This window comes from Clinocottus analis, unplaced genomic scaffold, assembly GCF_023055335.1.
Source record: "Clinocottus analis isolate CAN_PGR_092001 unplaced genomic scaffold, fCliAna1.0.p SCAF_6, whole genome shotgun sequence".
Classification (NCBI taxonomy): Eukaryota; Metazoa; Chordata; class Actinopteri; order Perciformes; family Cottidae; genus Clinocottus; species Clinocottus analis.
This window is the reverse complement of record NW_027176218.1, coordinates 7140127-7160670: the sequence shown is the minus strand read 5'-3', so window position 1 is coordinate 7160670 and position 20544 is coordinate 7140127. Positions and strand designations below refer to the sequence as shown.

Here is a 20544-nt window from a genome sequence, read left to right as displayed (position 1 = left end):
GAGCCAGCCACGCCATCCTGCCGACACACCATATTGCCAGCAGACATCAGATTCACCAGAACGCTGAACCCGACTGACAGTGGCTGCAGCACTCCCTCCCCCATACACAATGCAGGGGCTCGGATTGCATCTAGAAAAAGGCAATCAAAGCCAGAGTGAGGAAAACGGACAAACCCGAGAAGTGTTGAGATGCGCTGGAATGATACACTCCCTTATCACAGACACTACAAAGCACAAGCTGAGGGAATCAATGACATCTCCACAGTGGCTACACATGAATGGGGAGCCAAAGGATGGAGCCAGCCATTTACAAAATATTCACCATATGGCTTAAAAAGCATAACCATGAGGCAATAGAACACTGTAAACCCTTTCCATCTAGTTTTAGTCTACTACAACAGCAGCAGATATGCCCATATGTTCATCATGTATGCAATCTTCTGCTGGGCATCAGAGACATTTTACCCTGAAGCCTGTTGCAGATGTGTCTCTCCTGCACCCCTGTTTAGAGAGCTATTAGCTGTTGAAGAGCAACAGTGGTGAGGGTCTGCATTATTTTTTGGTTTCCATGGAAACCCGTTTCACTGGAAAGTGGAGCACCAATAGGATCGCAGCGCCTCATTGAATCGGTTATGGGGGTGAGAAGAGAGACGAGCGCAGACGGCTGAGAAAGCACAACAATAGGACGAACCCTCGAGGGAGACCAGAAAGGCCGAGCTGCTGAGGGTCCAACAAAGCGGGGAACGACTCAACATTGGAGAAAAGGTTTCATCTGCATCCGCTCAATGGCTTTCCTTTCATACAAAGCTCTCACCAACTAGTCATTGACATTTAAGCTCACGAGCACTGTTGGCAATTTAAACATCAAGGCAGCGCCTAATTGATTAGCCTCTGCTGATATTTCAGGGTCTGACAATAATATTGCATCACCATCTATCCAGTGTGTAAGACAGTAGAACAATATAAATTTGACTTCCTTTTACATCCCCTACTGCCCCATTCACAAAGAGATAGCACAGGAAACTGAAGTGGCAGTAAAATAATAAGAGCAATGAAGGAGTCAGTATGCTTCAAATGAATTGCTCCTTCGATTTTTAAAGTGTCCGACCTTGATATTGGGGGCTGCGGAATAAAGTGGGACCAGATCCAAATTATACTGAGTCTAATCAGTTTGGGTTGGGTCTCATTTTAATGTCGCGGGTCTCGAGTCTGTGCGTCAGTAAGATCCTAGCATGCTCAGCATTAGCTCTGATCACATGGTATATCATAATTAAAGCATGCTTTAAAGAAAATGTGTTGCCTGTGAATATGATTTAGTCAAATAAATGACCATTACTCATTTATATAAGGCGAGATAATCATTTACTCTCGCCCCGTTGGCAGCAGAAGGTTTTGTTGTTGATGCGGGAGGTGATAATAGGACTTAATCTGTCGCGGTGTTGGTGCTCTCTCTGTATTAGGCTCTGTTTGGTTTGGATTTTTGGTCAAGTTGTCCTTATAAAGACTGTACTGAGTCAACGAAGCATTTAAACTTCCCTCTCTAAATCAACATTTTTCTGTTTCAAACAACTATTTCTGTTTTACATCCAAGTGCAACACCAAGAGGAGAATGGACTGTCTGAAACCCTGCACCACGTCTTAGAGTGCAGCCGTTTGCAACAGCCAAACACACTTTTTGCTATCGAACGTTGCCCAAACGTGTTCATTTCGGGCCTTTAGGATATATGCACCAAATACAGTGGGAATCATCTTTCATGGTTTCTCTTTGCCTCCATGAATCTTCTCATCTTGCCATTCAGCTGGGCAACCTTGACTGAAATGTCAGAGGTCGTGGAACAGCAGGGGAGCTTCATCAGCGGCACTTCCTCTGGGGACAGGAAGTGGGCAGAACGACGAGGGAGGAAGTGACAATTCTTCCATTCACAACTCTCAGCTGCGTTTAACCTCAATTTTTCACTAGTGTTGATAGAAGCAAACCTTTGAGCTGCAGAGGCAGCTGCACCTCGAGACACGATGACCTACGAGGCTTTTTTTTTGCGTCTTTAATCAAGCCTTTACAAACACACTTAATAAAAAGGACAAATCTACAGTTTTGGATGTCAGCCCTTCCTGGTGGTCTCCATGTCCAAAGCCATATACATCATGGGATAATATTAAAGAAATGAGTAAGAGGGTAATTGCCGGCAGCCATATATCTCCTGAATGGCTGGGTGCTTTAATGAGGGCAATACTGAGGCAAAATTATCACCTCAACTGGATTTATTGATCTAACAGTGTGAGTCAACTACCAGAGATAAAGATAAACCACCAGGATGGAGAAACAATCCCCACTCTGAGCAGAGGGCATCGCTTAATTAATCTCTCACTCTCTTCTCTCCGTCCACAGATAACCTACTGTTTTCTTTGTTCCCTGCACTACAGTAGGTGCTCTCGGGTTACGCGCCCCGGCGACAGTGCATTCCCTCCTTCGCAGTCTACAATTTTTCGAGCTAAAGATGCAGCTTGAACTCATTACACAGTCATCAGTTTTCTCTGTGGTAATTCTTTTGTGCTAAATGGAAACCTGATAAGAATTCAGTCCCTGCAGACGTGTTTAGAGGGTGCTATTTTGATGCTAATGAAAGCTGACACTGTGTCTACCCTCTTTGGGAAGTCGGCAGCAAACACTAGGCAGGACTCTTTGTGGCAGGTTCCTCCCGCCTGTATCTTTTTTTGCCTCATAGATGCCTTCGTCAAAGAGCGGTGAGAAGTGTCTCACACATCTGCAACCTGCTTCTCTCTCCACTGACACCAGGACGACTTGTTGTTGTTTTCTGTAACCCGTGCCTGTCAAACTTAACGAGCCTCATTGTACACCACCACACTTTCACCCTACTTCCCAGGCCCCGAAGGCGAGCCCCCCCTGTCTCTGAGGAGCCAGGGGCCTGAAGGGTAGCACAACAGTGCTTTGAAGTCGAGCGATTAAAGGAGGAGAGACCCGTCGAATTTGGATGATGGGGCTAAGGTTGGAAGAAGGGGAGGATCAGAACGAGGGACAGGAAAGGCTGTGAATACTGAGAGCTCAGGGCCCCGTGGGATACAATTAAGAGCAAGGCTTTTTTAGTGAGGGTTACAAAAACACACCAAAGATACCAGCCAAGCAGCCTTCCAAGCCAAGGTAAGAGTTCATTACATACACAGAGGGGGCTGGGGCTGTTAAACTTTCGTCAGTTTGTTCGCCGACCCCCCCCACCACCACCAACAGGCCTACGAGCTGACGAGCTGACGAACAGCCGCGCGATAACCATTTCCATCGCAGTTAAATCCTAAAGCCCAGTAAAGCTTGAGAATCACGCAGCTTACAGAGCCTCAAACTTAGAAAGGAGCTGAGATGAAGATCCAAGCTGCCAGCACAAAGAGGAAGTCTTCCCTCGGGATATTTTCCTCCGCTAAGACAGTGCACTAAAGACAACACACCCGATTTGCAGTCAAGTCAGATTAGAAGACCAGACAATGAAATGTTTTAATGAAAAAAGATTGGACTAGTGTCAGCAAATGATTGTCTTCACTATAGATTAATGTGCAGATTATTTTGTCATCATTCGGTCGATGCAATATCTGATCAGTTCAGCTGTAGTAACAACAGTCAGTAAATCCGATCCCACACGTCAGCCTAAACTCAAACTTCTAAAAGACATTGAATGTGTGGCCACTGTCAAACCAGCCACTTGAACATATGTTAAAAACACATCTGGTAACCATTGCTAGGCCTCATTTAAATGTTGCTAAAATACCATAAAGCACTAGGTTGTGTATATTTGTTGAAATCAGATTCCATAGCACTTTCACCATCATTATTACCACAAGGAAACTTTCCCTGTATCTGTAGCGTTCCCATTAATTATGAATATCTGACCTTAATGTGCCCTCATCTTCATCCTTCTGGCTGCTTTAGACTGTTGAAGCTGTTTAGTGTGCTGACAAACAATGCGGTAACTATCCCAATGCAGAAAATACGCAACAAGTAGAAACAGATTCTTTGCTCAGTGGGACCAGATGCAACTTATTTTCATAATTAAACCCATTGGAAGTTTAAGTTTGGACTCCTCCACAAGCAAAACTTACCTCTCATAGACAGCTATTTTGCTAAAATTAACCGAAAAGCTATGTCAAACCAGTGAATTTTTGCTTTTGTTAATCTGCTATTTGTTCCACGACATTGAAATGAATAAACTAAAACTTTGTATGAATAAAGTCGACGGTAAACCCCAATAAAAGACAACATGACCACGAAATTGGCCGTGGGTCACTTGGGTCGCTGCCTGGGAGTAACATCAGTTTGGCCTAAAATCCAGGGCGCAGTGGGTCCGGTTATAATCGCTGAAGGGTTTCACGGCATATTATCAAGCGCACACCAAGCAAGAAGAACCACACTGAAATTCAGATAGTAGCGGATAATCGTGATCGATTAAATCTAAAGAAATATTTAGTTTTGCCGTATTTGAGGCACAGAGTTGTTTTCATCAACGGACAAGGTGAAACAACACCGTAAAGCCTGAGCGGAAACAACACATAGACGTCCTTTGTTTACGAGTACAAACATGTGGCTCACATTACAAAAGTATAAACAAACATGGAGGAAGACGGCAGGTCTGCTGCCCAGTTTATAACGTCTGGCGGTATTTTGGATCTCACAACTTTGTCATGGCAATGTTCACTGTTGCTGTAATCCAGCCAAAACATCTCCATAAAAACCATGTTGAGGTTAGTGCATAAGGGAATGACAGGAAGCAACCTGTCGCTCAACTTGGTCAACAAGCACCAGAAACATATTAAACACACACTACTTTGGAGTTTCCTGAAGTGTTTTATAGCGGACCACCGTTGCTAACATCCTGAGATCAATACACTTAAGGAAATAAAGAAGTAACCTTTAGAGCAGTAGCGCTGTATATTAAATGAGCTATTTCTTTTGCCACTCAACGATTACCTAAATTTAATACAAGATGAAATGTGTTGAGATCTAAAGCTTGCCACCTCTGCTAAACAATTGTGGTGGTCCCTCCTGCTTGCAGACTCACATCTAACTGGTTGACAATATGAATCGATGACGTTTTGATCTTACAAACACAATTATGTGCACACTATAAAATATATTTAATGTGCCCCAATGTATTGGGTCATAAAAAATGTATGTTTAATGTATTATCAATACATTACCAATTGAAACAAGTGCACACGTCATCCAACACAAACAAGGTTTTCCAGACCACCTAAAAACACAAGCATGAATTAATTTATGTAAGTAATACAGACAACAGTAGTATTTACTGATGCTGTAACTAACCGAATGAGTTGAGTGGGCATTTGCAGTAAAAAAAAAAAAAAAGAAAGAAGGAAAAACATTAGGTTTCATTTGAATTTCAATAAACTAAGGGAAAAATAAGTATTGTGTTAAAAATTGTCAGTTTGCAACTTGTTTGACTTGATCTTACATTGAAGACTGAAATCCAACACACATATATTACAAACGATGCAAAGAAAATCTGATTAAAACCACACTTTATAACCAAGTTGCCGCCCACAGAGAGATGGGAGCTTGCATCTTTGTGGATTTTGCCGGGGTCTGTACGGGAGCAGCAGGACAGGTGCCCCACTGGGTTATGAGCACCAGAAGCTTTGCATCTGGATTGTTTCCTAACCCCAGAGGGGCTCCACACGGAGACCTCCTCATAAAGCTGCACATGTGCCAACGAACCCCAAATCTCTGCATATCCTTCAACTGTGTCCGCCTGGATATGGTTGCAGTGATAGCTCATAGCAAGCAGTGGAAATGTCTCAAGCTTTTTGTTTCTCACACTGCAAAATATGCTGTCGCTCGTGGCCAAGTACCCCGAAATGTGTTTTTACACGATGGGCGAAAAAAAAAGGGTTTTATCACTCTTGTTCTTCAGCAGAGCGGGGCGAAACTGATGGCAGGAGGATTACTGAAGCAGCCGAAGATGAAACTAGGATAAAGAAGAACTCTGAACAGTGTGAATAAGACTTCCTGCTCCAAAAACCTTAAGGTACTCTTTTCTACATGGGTTCCCTCTAAGCTCCACTCCTGGGACAAGGAGTTGAAAGATATCCTTTGAGGAGATAGCCTGCTTGTGAGGGAGTCCCAAGAGGAAACAAGGAGGGACTGAAATGTGGAAAAAAAAGAGAGGATTGGACATTTTCCATGGTACGATCTTGTAAAAATGCAGGAGTGCTTTAAGAAACATTCCTTCAATAGGCTGAAGGAGCCACAAGCGGGGAGACGTCAGGAGAAATCATGCTTGGCTCAACACAAAAAGCACTCAGAGAAATGAGATTTAATCTGCTGAGCTTAGAGTGTATTAGCCAGATGTAAACAGCCAGTACCAGCTGTGAGAAAGTTAACTTCTAGGGCCCTGCTGCTTGGAAAAACAATGAAACATCAAACAATACCAATGAAATACACTGGGCAAACAGTTCTATTTAAAGGCTGAAATGCAACTTTCAAAAGCCAGGGCATTGCAGTTGCGGGAGTCAGTGGGTTAAGGTTAACTGGCCCTACTGAAACCCTTTCTCTCTGAGAATACGCTGCCTCCAGGCCTGAGCTGTGGGAAAGGGAGTTTATGCAATTACATCACATTGATTTATGGGAGACAAAGGAAAGATGGGGAGAGAATGGAAACTGAGCTGCTTGGAGGCGGACCAAGATCTGGTCCCTGAAGAAACACAAGTCGATAGGTTTACACCACAAAACATGATGGATCTGAGACAATTGTGTGGGGATGAATGTGGTCAAAGTAACAACGGCAACACGGTGAGGTCAAATGTATCTAAAATGATGGGTTTTGATTTAGAACTGAAAACACACAAGACTATGAAAACCCTGAGCAGAAGAAAAGCCATAATTGTAACAGAGAAGCTTCTGGATGAACCTGCTTGTGGAGCACCGGCAGGTGACAAGTTTAGAATAGCAATAACACCACTGCCGAGCGTACTTTCAATTTTCTCAACTCTGGGGAACTGGTGACAACTGCCTTGCTCGAGCAGATGTTGCTGATGTTGCCTCGAGTATTAATTGGGTGTAGTGATGAAATTGTGAGTAATGCGCCCGGGCGTGCAGTGCAGCGCTAGCGGGGAGGCATACCTCCATCAGCCCACCGCGGCCTAACAGTTATAAATAAACAGAGCATTTAGTGCTCTCAACTACTGTAACAGGACCACAGGAGTGACCACAGCTGGGGTTGTAAGAGTGGAGCACATTACTGCTCTTCTGCTTATTTCAAACACTTGCAAGTGGCTTGAGTTTAAAAAGCAAAAGAGAAACTAAATAATGCTTTCTTCCTTCCACTTGTCTAGGAGATGCACGTACAGAAGTCCTGTGAGCTGAAGCCAAGCCTCCGTGTGACTGAAGTACTAATCACCTGAAGCTGTATAAAGCGGCGCTTATCAAATTGCCACAGATGAATGATGCAGATTGTTAAAAGAAGGATGCAAAAAGCTGACATCTATTCAGAATGTCTGTTATAGTCCAAACAACATAGAAGCTTACAGAACAAACAAAATAAATGCAAGTCATTAGTTTTCACATTGATACCAGTCACTAGATGTTTAGAGAGTTACAGTAGGAGATATTAAATGGTTTTGTTTTCAACTTTGCATGATCTCCAACAGTCTGCAAAGTCTCAAGCGTCTTGGAAACACAACAGACCTTTGGTTTGGGCCAAAAGCAACAGTATAAATATATACACACGAAGAGCTGGCCAAATATTTGAAGGGGGTGTTTTGAAAGCTCCCAGAAAAGGCTGGGTTATCATGTGAGATGGGGGTTGCTCTCGCTGTGGTAAATGTATGGAAAGCTCATTCAGAGATGTTGTGAGCAAGAAAAGGTTGGACATCTGTTCCTTATTACGTAAAAAGGAAAAAAAAGCCTCTTGTCCGTTTCCAAACTGCCTGCAGAGATAAGCGAAAGTGGTTTAGGTAATTGCTCAAAACATTGGCTTCCTCCTCCTCCATTGTTTCTTTTGTGCATCATTTTAACGAGAGGACATCATGACATCATGTCTGGTTATTGACTGGGACGACATTGTATTTACATATTAAATAAACTAGTCTAAAAGCTGTGTTATCTGTGTTGAATCCTATTTTGTCATCTGTCCAATTTAACTCAAGAAGACGGATGTTTTTTTTTTCAATTTTTTTTTTTTAACCAAAGTTATGGCATGAGAGATAAAACCAAGAATCTTTACACATCCCCAGGTTTTCAGAGACACCTTCAAAATCTCCTTGGCTTCAACACTGGTGCTGAGGCATTTCACATAGGAACTGACTCCTGCCAAGTGTTATCGGGAACGATGATCTGGGCCGTTCCTCCGGGGCGCAGACTCTTGGAGAAAAGCCTGAGCGCTCTGTTCTTTCCTCAAACACTTCACAGTTTAGAGCGTCACACCCAGGTGATCAACATGAGGTTGGATGACTTTGCTGCAGACTTATCGTCTTGACGTGGGACAGGTGACCAATCAGCGGGACGCCATCCAAGATCACCTGATGTTCAACTGAAAATAAAATCCCAGAAGCACCTGTATAGGGTTTTTCTTTTAGCGCCTAAATCAATGAACACTGCAGCCAATTTAATTTCACATACCGGAGACGTCTGCTGTGCCTGCGCTATCTCTGAGAAACACATGTGAAGGTGATCCCTTGATTCTACTGTCAAAAAAAATAAGGACCTAAATACATCCTCATGGAAATATCAAACTCTTTTAATATACTTCAAATGGTTGAACAGTGGCGAGCTTTTCTATGCAGAGGATTCTCTTTTTTCCCCTAAGCTTCAAAGAAAAAAAGATGCAGCAATGTGGGGATTAAGGAAAAAAGGAATTATGCTTCATGGTGTGCATGTGTTTAACCTAATAACTATTAGCAAAGACATTCTACAGCGAGGAAAATACCACCTCATATCTAGTTCTGCTCTTCTCTTCTGAGAGAAGCATATCTTCTGAGGAATTCCTTGTAAAGTTGAGCGCCTGCTTTTATAAAACGCAGTTTGCGCTGCAGTAATGGCAGCGTGGTTTGCTTGTGGCCGTAACACATCAGTTGGAATTGACCGACTGTTTGCCCAAAGGACAGAGAGCGTGTTTCAGCGCAGTGACCCGTGAATGCCGTCTTGAGGAGCGCACTTTTAAAGTGGTGGTGGGCTAAAAATTTCATAAAGGACCATCAAATAATCATGAGGCAGCCAGGCGCTCGGTCTTTGCTGTCTAATTGTTTCCCCTTTGAGGAGTAAAAATAACTGTCTACAGCGTGTACATTTCATCTGCTGTTAAAAGGCAAAGGCTATTACTCAGTCAGACATGCAGAGGCTGTAGACAAGACAAGTAAATTCATCATCGTAAAAAGCATACAGGGATGTTGTCCAAGAACCATCACTGCAATCTTCCCACAAACTGCTAATGTTCACAGGAGGATATCCTACATTGTCAGGAACAGTTCAGCATCCCTTTGTGCTTCACGTTATTGAACCACATGTGGTCTACCGCTGTGCTTGTCGGCAATAAATAGAATGACACAGAAGAAACGCGAGCAGAAAACCCTGCCAAGAAAGAAACACCTGTGTCAAACTCTTAACACGAAATGGCTGAATGAGCCCTAACTGCAGGTGAGATAACATTATCACCCAAACAAAGAAAACCACAAGTGGAGGCTCTAAATGCAAACAGACAGATGGCCCTCGCCGACACAGCTCGGCTCTACAGATTGTTCACTCCCTGTTCTTTAACAAGCTGAAATGAAACAAGCGTCTATCTCAGTAGGCTTGTGATCCTGGCAGGAGACACATCATTAGCCTGCCCATCCCCCAAGTTTCCCCAGGTAGAAGTTGGACCCTGCTGAGGATTTTTTTTTTTAATCAAACGCTGATCCGTCCCCCTGATGCTGCGGAGGCCGACAAGGAGCCCATATGTCTGACAGACCTGTGGCGAGTCTCGCCCTGTGGGAGGGACTGTAACACTGCTGTTATCCTCCCGGAGCAGCAGGGAGCAGCGCTGTGGACGAGGTGTGTGGGCTTCAAACGGCAGCAAAAAGCAGCCAACCGAGTGAAAAGAAAAACACTGGGGCTGTTAAAAAAGGTAATCACCTTCCAGTCTTATATTGGCATGGTATTTTCGTACAAATGCACATTATCATTATTAGAAGGAAGAAGGAGAATCACATTAGCCCAGTTATATCTATTGAAGTTCACCACCTTCACTTACAGGCCGAAATTAAGTCATTTCTGCTGAGGTCGGTTTGTGCCATGTCGAGTACAACGCAACACTTTTAACCTAGATTCAAGCAGATGTGAGATCAGTGAACAGTAAATAGGAAATAACCCCATTTCCAGTTGAGTTCTGGCTGCAGGGCTGTGTGTGTGGGGGAATCCTTCATGTACATTTGTGTATTTGGGGTTCGTATGATTATCACTGACTGGAACAGCAAAGTGTTATTAGCAGACTGGGACGCAAACCCAAATCACGCTCAAAATAAATCTCTTAGGAGGGACTCTATAATTCAGCCACGCTGGGAAAGCCACGACGGCAAACAAGACTACGTCATTATGGACCAACTAACGGTCCATAAATCTGATGTAACCGCACCATCTCTTCGTATCACAACTTCCAATCAAGCAAAAGTGAGTTAATGAGCTAACATCCAGCTCCGACGCCCGACATGCATTTAATTAGTTTAACATGATAATAGGCTAATTAGCTGGGTCATCATTATCAACCTACTGTCCATCCCTACGATCGCGTGCGTGCACTCTACATTACCAAATCAATTTGTGGTGGGAGCAAGTGTGTGTTTGTTTTCGCGAGTAACAATTACCATATCACATTATTCTGTGTAGCCCATCATCGGTGATTAAAAATAAACAGGATATTTACAGGGGCTCCTTTAGGCAGAGGAATTAAAAATGACGAGCTGAATATGTAATACCACGGTAAAAAAAAAGCCCACGATTACTAATGAGGGCATTCTCGTAAAGCCACACTCTCTTATTCCAGAAACGTGGCTGGAAAGAGAAGGAACACTCGAGGAGGAGAACCTGGGAGTCGAGAAGGAGCGAGGGGTGGAGTCGTGGAGAGCTGGGACACAGTTGTGGCGACAGAAAAAGAGGACGACCAGAAGCTGGGAGAGAGTCCCATTAAATCAAGGAAAAAAATGCCTGAGTCAGGAGACGAGAGAAGCATTAGGCCCAGTGAGTCACATGGCGAGATTGAAAAATGGATCTGGGCTGAGCCCAGAAAGATGGCCAATGAGAAGCAGAAACAGTGGCCCAAAATGAAGACTGATGTGAAATATTTCTGCCGACACTACAGTTGTTGCAACATCAGTCCCAGAAAGGCCTCCGATGCAGCCGAAAATGCTCGACTATGACTATTGGCCCGTACATCCCGCCTGACCGCTGCTGCGCATGTGCAACTCTCAACGGAGATGAGAAAGTACTCGTTAGCTACTTCCTATACCAAACGGATGATGGGAGTAGCTGACGGGGGAGCCGTCTCAATTCTTTCTCATCTATATTGAGAGATGCACACGCGCAGTATCGATCGGGCAGATGCTAGCGGAGAGTGTGATGTTAAAATGTCAGCACTTCAAAAGATATTTAACACGGGAAAGACTGTCAAACTCGATAATAAAAGGAAGTTCTATGGCAATCATTCTCTGTATGCATTTGTTTATGTTTTACAGCAGGTTTAACCAGATCCAGGCCATAAAACAATGATGGCAAAAGCATCGCATCCATACAGTGTTTGTAGAATACAGCTAAAGATCAATAATACATGTTTGCTTTTGAAAAGATTGTTTCAGATCTGTACTTGTTATCGGCTGATACGCCAGTTTAGATGTCGGTATGCGTATCTTTAGAAACGGTACACCTCAACGTCTCTGCAGATCTACACAGAAAAGGTTACAGAGGTTTTCAGATGGATACAGCAAATAATTAGTTTCCTAATATTTGCATCTGCTGGTTATTTTCACAATTATTCAGTTAGTCGTTTGACATAAAAAAAAAAGGTTGAAAAATAGTAGAAACTGGTGATCACAGTTTCTGAAAGCCAAAGCTGACATCTTCCAATTGCTTGTTTGGTTTGTCCTGCAGACATTCAATTTACAATTTAAAAAAACACTATAAATAAATAAGATCTTCATCAAGTATTTATTTAATTGCCTCAGCCCTGTGTATAGTAGGCTTAAATCTCAATAACATGCGAGTTCAAAACAGAAAACTGAAACAGAAATGGACATATTAGCATTGTACCCTAAATCTGCATAAACGAGTACAGCTCCTTACATGACACACGTGCAACACGTTCCAGACCCATTCACAACACAACAGTGATTGTCTTCATGCCCCACACATGATCTTTTCTCCAGTGATTCAAAAATAATATACAATCCTTCATTTATTATAGTTGATAAATGATGCCTCTGAGCATAGATCCGTACCAGCAACCAAGCAATTTAACAAGAAGTCTCACAAGAGTTCTTTCTCTGTAAAATGTTCAATCTAGTGAAAAGCTCCAGTGTTAGTCAGTGAGTGTGGGAAACAATCACACATCCATAAAATGAGCTCTTCCTCCCTGGTGCTACTTGATTAGCACCCAGCTTCCTCCGGCCCATTGTGCCGACACTGAACCCGACGTGACTCAGCCCAGCACTATTGTGTGAACTTAGCAAAGAACTGGTTGTTCATCTCACAAACAAAAAACAAATACCTCCGCAGATGAAGCACAACGCGGTCTGCTGCTCTGCCAAAACTTTTGTTCATCCTCTCAGGCGAGCTGTGTGCCGAAACTTTTAGCATCATTCACTAAATCCAAGTTGTGCTAAAGCCAGGCAGGTAATCCCCCCCACAAGTTACCGCTGTGTCAAAAACCTCACAGTGCCAGATTCCCCGGCCAGCCTAAACCCCTCTCCGAGCTTTGACTACATCTGTGGGGATGAAAAGAGCACAAGGTGATGGAGAAACCCTCCGGCAAACGCACAGGGATTTACCGAGTGTGCTCGCTCTGTGTAATGACCAGCGGGTTCTCACCGGCAGCCTTTAATGGACACCTGAGTGACACGGTTTATTAGTTCTGAAAAACATTATGCAGAGGAAAAGATGGCTCGGGGGATTTGGAGATAGATGTGATTTGAACATCCCGAGAAGGGGCTGAGTGTACCCTCAACTAAGCGCCTACCAAGCCGTGAGCCAGTCGCTATCTGCCGAGCCCAGCTTGTCAAATACATACGTTTTACCTCATTACCTGCTCAGCACAGCCATTATTGAAGGAAATAGGGTGAACGCATGATAAGCACAAAGAATTCTTGGGTTGAGCACAAACAGCCGGCCTGCTTCCTCCTGATAAAAAGGAAGCGTCAGCCGAGAGAGGCCCCCCAGCTTCCTGCTCTTGGTGAACTCGCTTCGGTCATTCACTAATTCCTGGCCCGTATGGAGGCACGCAAAGAGCAAAGGAATGCCTGAATGTGTGAACATTACTGGATTATTGAACATTTTCTCTTGTACTCATGCAAGGACGCGAAAATTTAAGTTAAGTCAAGTTTGACCTCAAATTGATCCCGAATTTCAACCAGCAAAAGAAATATTGGCTTTGTTAATAAGGCTTTGCAAATATTAGGAGTCGGCTGCATCGTGATAAAGTGGTAGACCTAAATCTCAATTCAGGTGTGGTAAACCAATGTGGAAACACAATGTGAATATGGCTTTTATGTTTGTTTCATGTATTCATTAGAGGTCAGACTCCCTCATCTCTCAAGATCAGATGTTCTCACTCCTCAGAAAAGAATACAGTATCATGATCGATTGATTCGTAAAGTCCACTTTAATGAATATTATCACATTTTGCTTTTAGCAATATAACCTACGTGTCCACACCAGCCAAGCATAAACTTTCATATTTTTGAGGAAGTGCATGTCAGCAGGTACACCATCACTCCCGAACAAACAAATACAAATCCAGCTTTGGGAAGCGTCAAAGCAAGTAGATGTTATATGACGCTCAAACTGATTTCAGCAGACGACATCAAACCACAGGTTCAGTGCTGAAAAAGTAGAGTGCAGACACATATTGTAACACACACACACACACACACACACACCTTCATGGCTTTTAAACAGCTGATGAAAAACACACCTTTCGGAGAGTAAATTATTTCTGCCAGCTGAAAAGCAAATTTCATTTTCTCATGTCTCCCGACAACAAAGATGCTGAACCCATTACGAGCGGAGGCCTCTGCATCACACACATTAAATGAAGGGTCCTCTAGCAATCGAAAAAAGCAATTTTCTCATTGAGCCAATAGATACTCCATTTAGTTCCGGGCTCTCTACAGACCGCTGCTGCCGTAGTGGGGATGATACAGGGGAAAGCGAGTGTAGAGTGATGACCCAGCCTCGTTTTCCCTCCGCCTTGCTGCTCTGAACCCATCGATACGGATACAGACGTGCTTCGCAGACTGGATGAGGCGGGAAAGAAGATAGGGCTGATGAGAAAGGATGGGGACAAGAGAGAGGAATATAATAGATGGGACGATACAAAGAGAGACAGAGAGAGGAGGTGGAAGGAGGTTGGGGTGAGGCAGGAGGAATCAAGGACGTGAAATCAGGGCCAGTGATCAAATGACCGGCCAAAAAAAAGGCAGCGGGCACATCAGCCGCTAATACGGAAAGAGAGAAAGAGGGAAAGTGTGAAAGGGGAAGGGGACGAGGGAGAGAAATCAGAGGCACCCAACCATGTCGATCCCTAGATTGATTAATTTCAAGCCTTTAATGAGCGCTGCTCTGCCAGGCCAGGCGGCATCAAGTCAGTCACCCGGTCCGTCTCAGCAGGAGCTGCCATATACTGAAATTCACACATTACTATTTCTGCCATGAACTGGGTGGCCGAGGAGCAGTGAACCCACCACCCACCCACACACACACACCCACACCCACACACACACACTGTCTCAAACTTCCTCTCCTATTCACTTGTTTTTGCTGTATACGTTTCATCGCTGGCAACGTACACGTGTAATTAAGAGCAACACATTATCAGAGGGACTATTAAAATGAGTGCGCTGATGATCACCAGTGGCAAGTCTCACACCAGGTGTTTTGTGTCTGTAGGCGGAATAAATAGCAGCTTGGCTCAGAGGAGATTTGAACGCACTCAAACATGCTCCCTTCTAATTGTTACTCTGCACAGTGTTGCTGCCAACCTTTATTCCCTGTATAAATTACACTGTAGGTTTACAAACCCTGTTGTTTGCATTTGTACTCCTGCTGTACATCACTTGTGTGTCTGACCAGCAAAACTATTTCCCAACAGTCGTGTGAATCAAGCAGAGAAGAGAACAAGCTTCAGGCTGAGTGTAGTCATCTGTGTTGGCAGCTGGTCCAAAAGCATCAATACTACTGTTTCTTTCCTTCTTTTTTTTTTTTGACAAGACAAATGTTCACCCACAACATGGTGAACAAACATGACTCTGTTTTCAGTTTGTGGGCTTTTTTCCCCCAACAAATTGTTAACTCACCCAAGTCATCTAGGGTTTGGGAGGGGGGAAAAAAAAGAGGGTGGCAGGAAAAGGAAGACGAGACAGAGAAAGAGAGATCTTTACATGATGCAGCGGTATCTCAGCACAGCTCGTTCATCAGTCTGTCCAAGCTGTTGGGCGTGATTTGATTCTTCTCTCCTCTTTCCTGACTCACTGCTTCAGCCTCGGGGCGATAGAGAGCCAGAGTGAATGGTTGGGACTTTAACTCAAGGCAAAAAAAAATGGTGTGTTAATGGGTCCCTTGGAGCCAATCTCTTCGGGCAAAATCTGATTATAACCGGATTTCCAGCCGTAACTGTATCTTGACGAAGTGTTAAATTCTCGCCAGTGTGAGCAGAACTTCAACTTTTTAGATGTTAGCATCCAAACTTTTTAGGGAACCAACCATGAAAGAACCCTGAATTCACTTAAAAATCACATGTTCAGTATACTGCAAAAAAAAAAGAGAAGAAGAAGAAGAAAAAGAGGCATGTCTACAATGTCCCATATCGACTTTTCTCTTTCAGAGTTCTTAAATGTGTCACTTTCGCTCCAGTGGAGATGAGACAGCTAGGGATGAGGTGGTTTTGGATGAAGTATCCCTCTGATTAATGCAAACTGACAGTGAACTCCTGCCCTACAGCTAAGGTAGCGCCGGCAGAGGCATCCATCTGGTGACCCCATACATCTCTGCAGACAGCCTCCTCCTCGGTTCAGGCTGGAGCCCCGTGGGAAGGATGCCAGCTTGGAGACTGACACACATCACCCCGGACTCCCCCCCCCGATGTCCGCTTTCTCATACTTAACCCACTATTATCTGCAGACTGCACATTTACCCCATTTCACAGACTGATTCAGGGCACAGTCAGTGGTGACCCGAGGAGATTTCGAGTTTGTGCATTTGTCTGATTTATTCTCAGAAGGAAGAAGAAGAAGAAGAAGAAGAAGAAGAAGAAGAAAAAACACCGGTCTGTCCAGAAGTTAATTCAAGTTGAAATCTCTTAACAGCTTAATACACGACTTAAACGATCAGGGGGCTTTGTATCCCTCATTTGATTTCTCTTTCAAGATGTTCTTTTGGTTTCTGCTGCTCGTCTGAAGGCACAAGTATCATTTGCAGCGACAAAGTAAGCAGCAAACAGCGTCGCTCGTCAGACACGCTGGTGTAAATCCTGCAATCCTGTCACGAAAACAAGCGGCGGATTCAACAGCTAATCATGTAGTTTCCGTTTAAGTTGGAGACTTGGAGTTGTGTAGCGGCGACACGTTTCTTACCTCAATGCGCAGCTCGGTGCCGAAACCTCAGTCCGTGGCGAGATGTTCACCTGCGGAAATGTCACGAAAGCAGAGGACTGCTGGAGGTTTCAATAGTCTTAAAACACAACTGAGCCGAGCAGCTGGAGTGTCCACGGAGGTGAAATGTGCCCGGCGCCGTCCAACGGATACAATCCACGGCTCTGCGATCCCGATGTGGACAGGCGCGCAGTGTGGAGGGGGGATTGGTATGCAAACAGTTAGTGAAGTGTGTGAAAGCAGCGCTGCTCCTCAGCAGCAGCTCTGCTCCGGAGGGCGGAGACTCTGCTCCGACGTGACGCCGACCAGGTTTACTTTATTTCTCACTCCGGTGTTGGAGTAGTACATGATAAACACACACTCGGCACAGAATGCATTCACGTTGGATGTTTTACATTAAGAATTAATGTTGCAACAAAAAAATGATCATGTAAATCTGATTTTAATTTATCCCAAATGTTGTCAACATGTTGATTTGTTTCCTTCACTCTAGAGCCTCGTTGAATGGGTTGAAAAAAAATAATGGAGGACAACATTTTGGCACAATATGCTTGAAGATCAGCTATCTTATCCTGATGTATTATTATTGATATTATTAGCTACTGCAGCTCAACATTCAACAAAGTTACGACTGCTTGCTGTCCTGGCTCCTCAATGGTGGAGTTAGCTCCACATCAGGACAGCAGAAAGTCTCTACGTCAAACTAAAAACACATCTTTTTGACTATACCTTGAATAAATAAAGTACCACTTAAATGGCACTTAATTATTTGACTTTCATGAAGAAATTGATTCATGTTGTTCTGCGTTTGTGCTCATGGATGATTGCGCTTGAGTCGCGTTGGATAAAAGTGTAGCTAACTGTAATGTAATGTATTATTAACCCGACATACATATTGAAATCAGGGGAAACAGTTAGCTCTATCCAACAATAACAAACATGTCTACCAACAGGTCTGAAGGGTTAATTACCTTCCTGTCTTGTCCCCTTGTCAAGTCTTCACATGAGAGGTGGCCGGGCAGCCAGCTGAAACTTCAGTAAATCACTGCATCTGCATGGACTCAAAATTGTAGGCCGACACAACCTGCTGGTTTCTCATGGATTAAACAAACAGGATATAACTTGTTACGTAGGGCGCTGTAGAAGCTGGTAGGCACAGAGCCAAACTATCTGTTTCCAGTTTTTGTTCTAAGCTAACCAGCTGCGCGCTGAAGCTTCATATAAAACAGACACATGGCAGTGGCCTGTCGACCCTCTCAGACATCTCTGGGTGCGAGGGCTGGTTTATACGTCTTCACTAAGCCGTTGACGTAAATGAGCAGCGTGAAAGATTTAGTGGCATCTAGCGGGGAGATTTCAAATTGCAACCAACTGAACACCTCTGCGCTCACCCATCCCTTTCCATCGAGAACGATGGTGTTCAGCTAACGTGAAAGCACTAAAGATGGGTTTGTTCGTTCTATTGAAACATGGTGGGCTCCGTAAAGATGACCCACTCCCCTTGTAGACGTGGAGGGCTCATTCTAAGGTAACAAAAACACATCGATACTTACTGCACTTATACACTAGTTATCAACATATTCCATTGCAGCTAATTAATCCCCCTTAATCCCACATATTGCTCCCTTCAATGCAGGAGTGCTTATGTTTGAGTTAAACTTAAATAATAAAGTCAGAATGTGTTAGTGTTAGAATTCAAATTCTCACTTCAGTTGTAGAAAAAAATAGCTTTTTGGAGCAGATTTGAATCTTTCTTTGAATTCAGACTTAGATAACAATCTCAGTCATTTTTTTTTCGTGTGGCTCTTATCTTTTCCTACCGATTGTATTTAGTCTCAGTGGTGAAATGCCTTTTCTTTGGAAGAGTATGACAAAGTAATCGCGCACGTCATTGTGTTTATCGTGATGATCTTTTAAACGCACAGAGCGCCGTGGTGAAAGCCAACATCTCATTTATACAGAGGAGACATCACGTGTGGAAATTAGCCTAATTATACAGTTAGAGTCCAATAACTTACTGCTTCCAGAGAGGACCATAAAGCATAAAATAGCCTAATATCATCTTTGTGGGAGTAATGAGTACCGCTCAACACTGTTTTTTTATGATTCCATCAACAGATGAGTGACAAATCTCAGATAAGCAGCTGATAGTTATTGTTTGTCCCCTGTTAATTATTCATGCTGTGTGCTTCTCTCACAGCTAGAGAACAAGAGGAGTGCTTTTGTTTCGGGTTGGGGGCTGAAGTGTTTTCTATCCCTCTGTGCTCCTCGTGTCACAAAATCTACTACAGATGGAGAGCAAGATAAACGCTCCAGAGACTGATCTTTTTGCCTTCTCCTCTAAGGTCGCGACACTGACATTCCCAGTGGCATACGTGATACTTCCAACCCCCAGTCTCCTTGTGTTTTCTCCTGATCCCTTTCTTATTGGCCCTGAGGAAGTCTGCAATTATAAGAGCATTTCTGAAGTCAAGAATGAATGACAACAAGCGGCTTAGAGTAAAGTTTAAAACCAGGCAGAGGTTCGTACTGAAACGTTGGACTCAAAGACTCCTCGGGAGCTCGGTTCAGACGTGAGGCCTCCGCCCGTGTAAAAAAAGTAACACAGGAATGGCTTGGCTGCCGAAAGAACAGCTGTGAGGTATTTTCTTTTTGGCTCCTTGGGTATTTTCAGAGGGCTTAGAGAGTAAAGAAAGAAAGGCGGAGGTGAATCACTGACTGAACTGCCCCCCCCCCCCCCACCCTTTGAGCACTCACATGGATCACTGGTGTTGGGGAGAAGTCCTCTCTGGGAAATAGTTCAGTTCAGAGATTATTTGTTTTTCTTAGCTAATCAGTGACTGATCAACAAATGTAGGGGATTTGTGGCACCCCGGGACGTTGTGCACAAGTCAATATACACAGCTCCAAAATCTGTTTACAGTCTCTGGTTTTGACCTTTCAGTGATGGTCCAAGTTACTTTGCAAGAATTTAATAAACGCACTTCAAATCGACTCAAGATTTTACAAAAGTGGAGATTGATGCATAAGAAATCTCTTGATGTCATTCCCTCCTCAAACTCAGTTCATTTGAGGCGATTCAGATGAAGTGACGGAAGCTTTTGCCGAGCAAACAGTTGTTTTAGTGAAAGTGTCCAATGAGACCATGCAGATGTTGAACCGCAAGGAATTTGGATTGAATGTTGTCTTCATTATATGCGCAAAAATAGCATGATTTGTTGTACAAATGTGTCTACTTGTCTACTTATTCCTCCTCCATCCAAGTTGCCGGCAATAAAATGTACCCTTGTTTCCATGTTAATCAAATAACACACACACACACACACACACACACACATACGCACACACACTGATAGGCAGACTATGCAAGCTTACTCACGCACACATTCTTATCGCACACAAACCCATTCAATTCAATTTACACAGCCCGCGCTTCAATTTCACACACATAGCATCATACCACATGCTTGCTATCTCATTAAACAGGCTGTGGACATGCTTCACAAGCTCTCACAAAGTAGACCTCATTGTCGAGCACACGCACGCACACACACACACACACACACACACACACACACACACACACACACACACACACACACGCACACACAGATGTACACAAGGGATGTAGTCTTAAGGAATTTCCCTGGCAACAGCATAGGAGTAATCTAATATTGTATTTTATGCTGGATTGTT

At 43.7% G+C, this 20544-nt stretch overlaps 1 protein-coding gene across 3 annotated transcripts in view; it reads right to left on the bottom strand.

Moving 5' to 3' along the window:
• The window catches only part of tspan18b (tetraspanin 18b), a 31587-nt gene extending 13682 nt beyond the window's left edge, over window positions 1–17905 (bottom strand). Inside the window, exons 1-2 of one of the 3 annotated variants that reach the window (XM_068603162.1) lie at window positions 17820–17905; window positions 16831–17012 (exon numbers count right to left, since the gene is read on the bottom strand). The gene's annotated coding sequence lies outside the window, so the exon portion shown is untranslated. Of the gene's footprint in view, window positions 1–15555; window positions 15654–16830; window positions 17058–17819 lie in introns of those variants that run through there. The other 2 variants (XM_068603161.1, XM_068603163.1) reach the window with 2 other exon arrangements.
• Between the last annotated feature and the right edge of the window lie 2639 nt (window positions 17906–20544).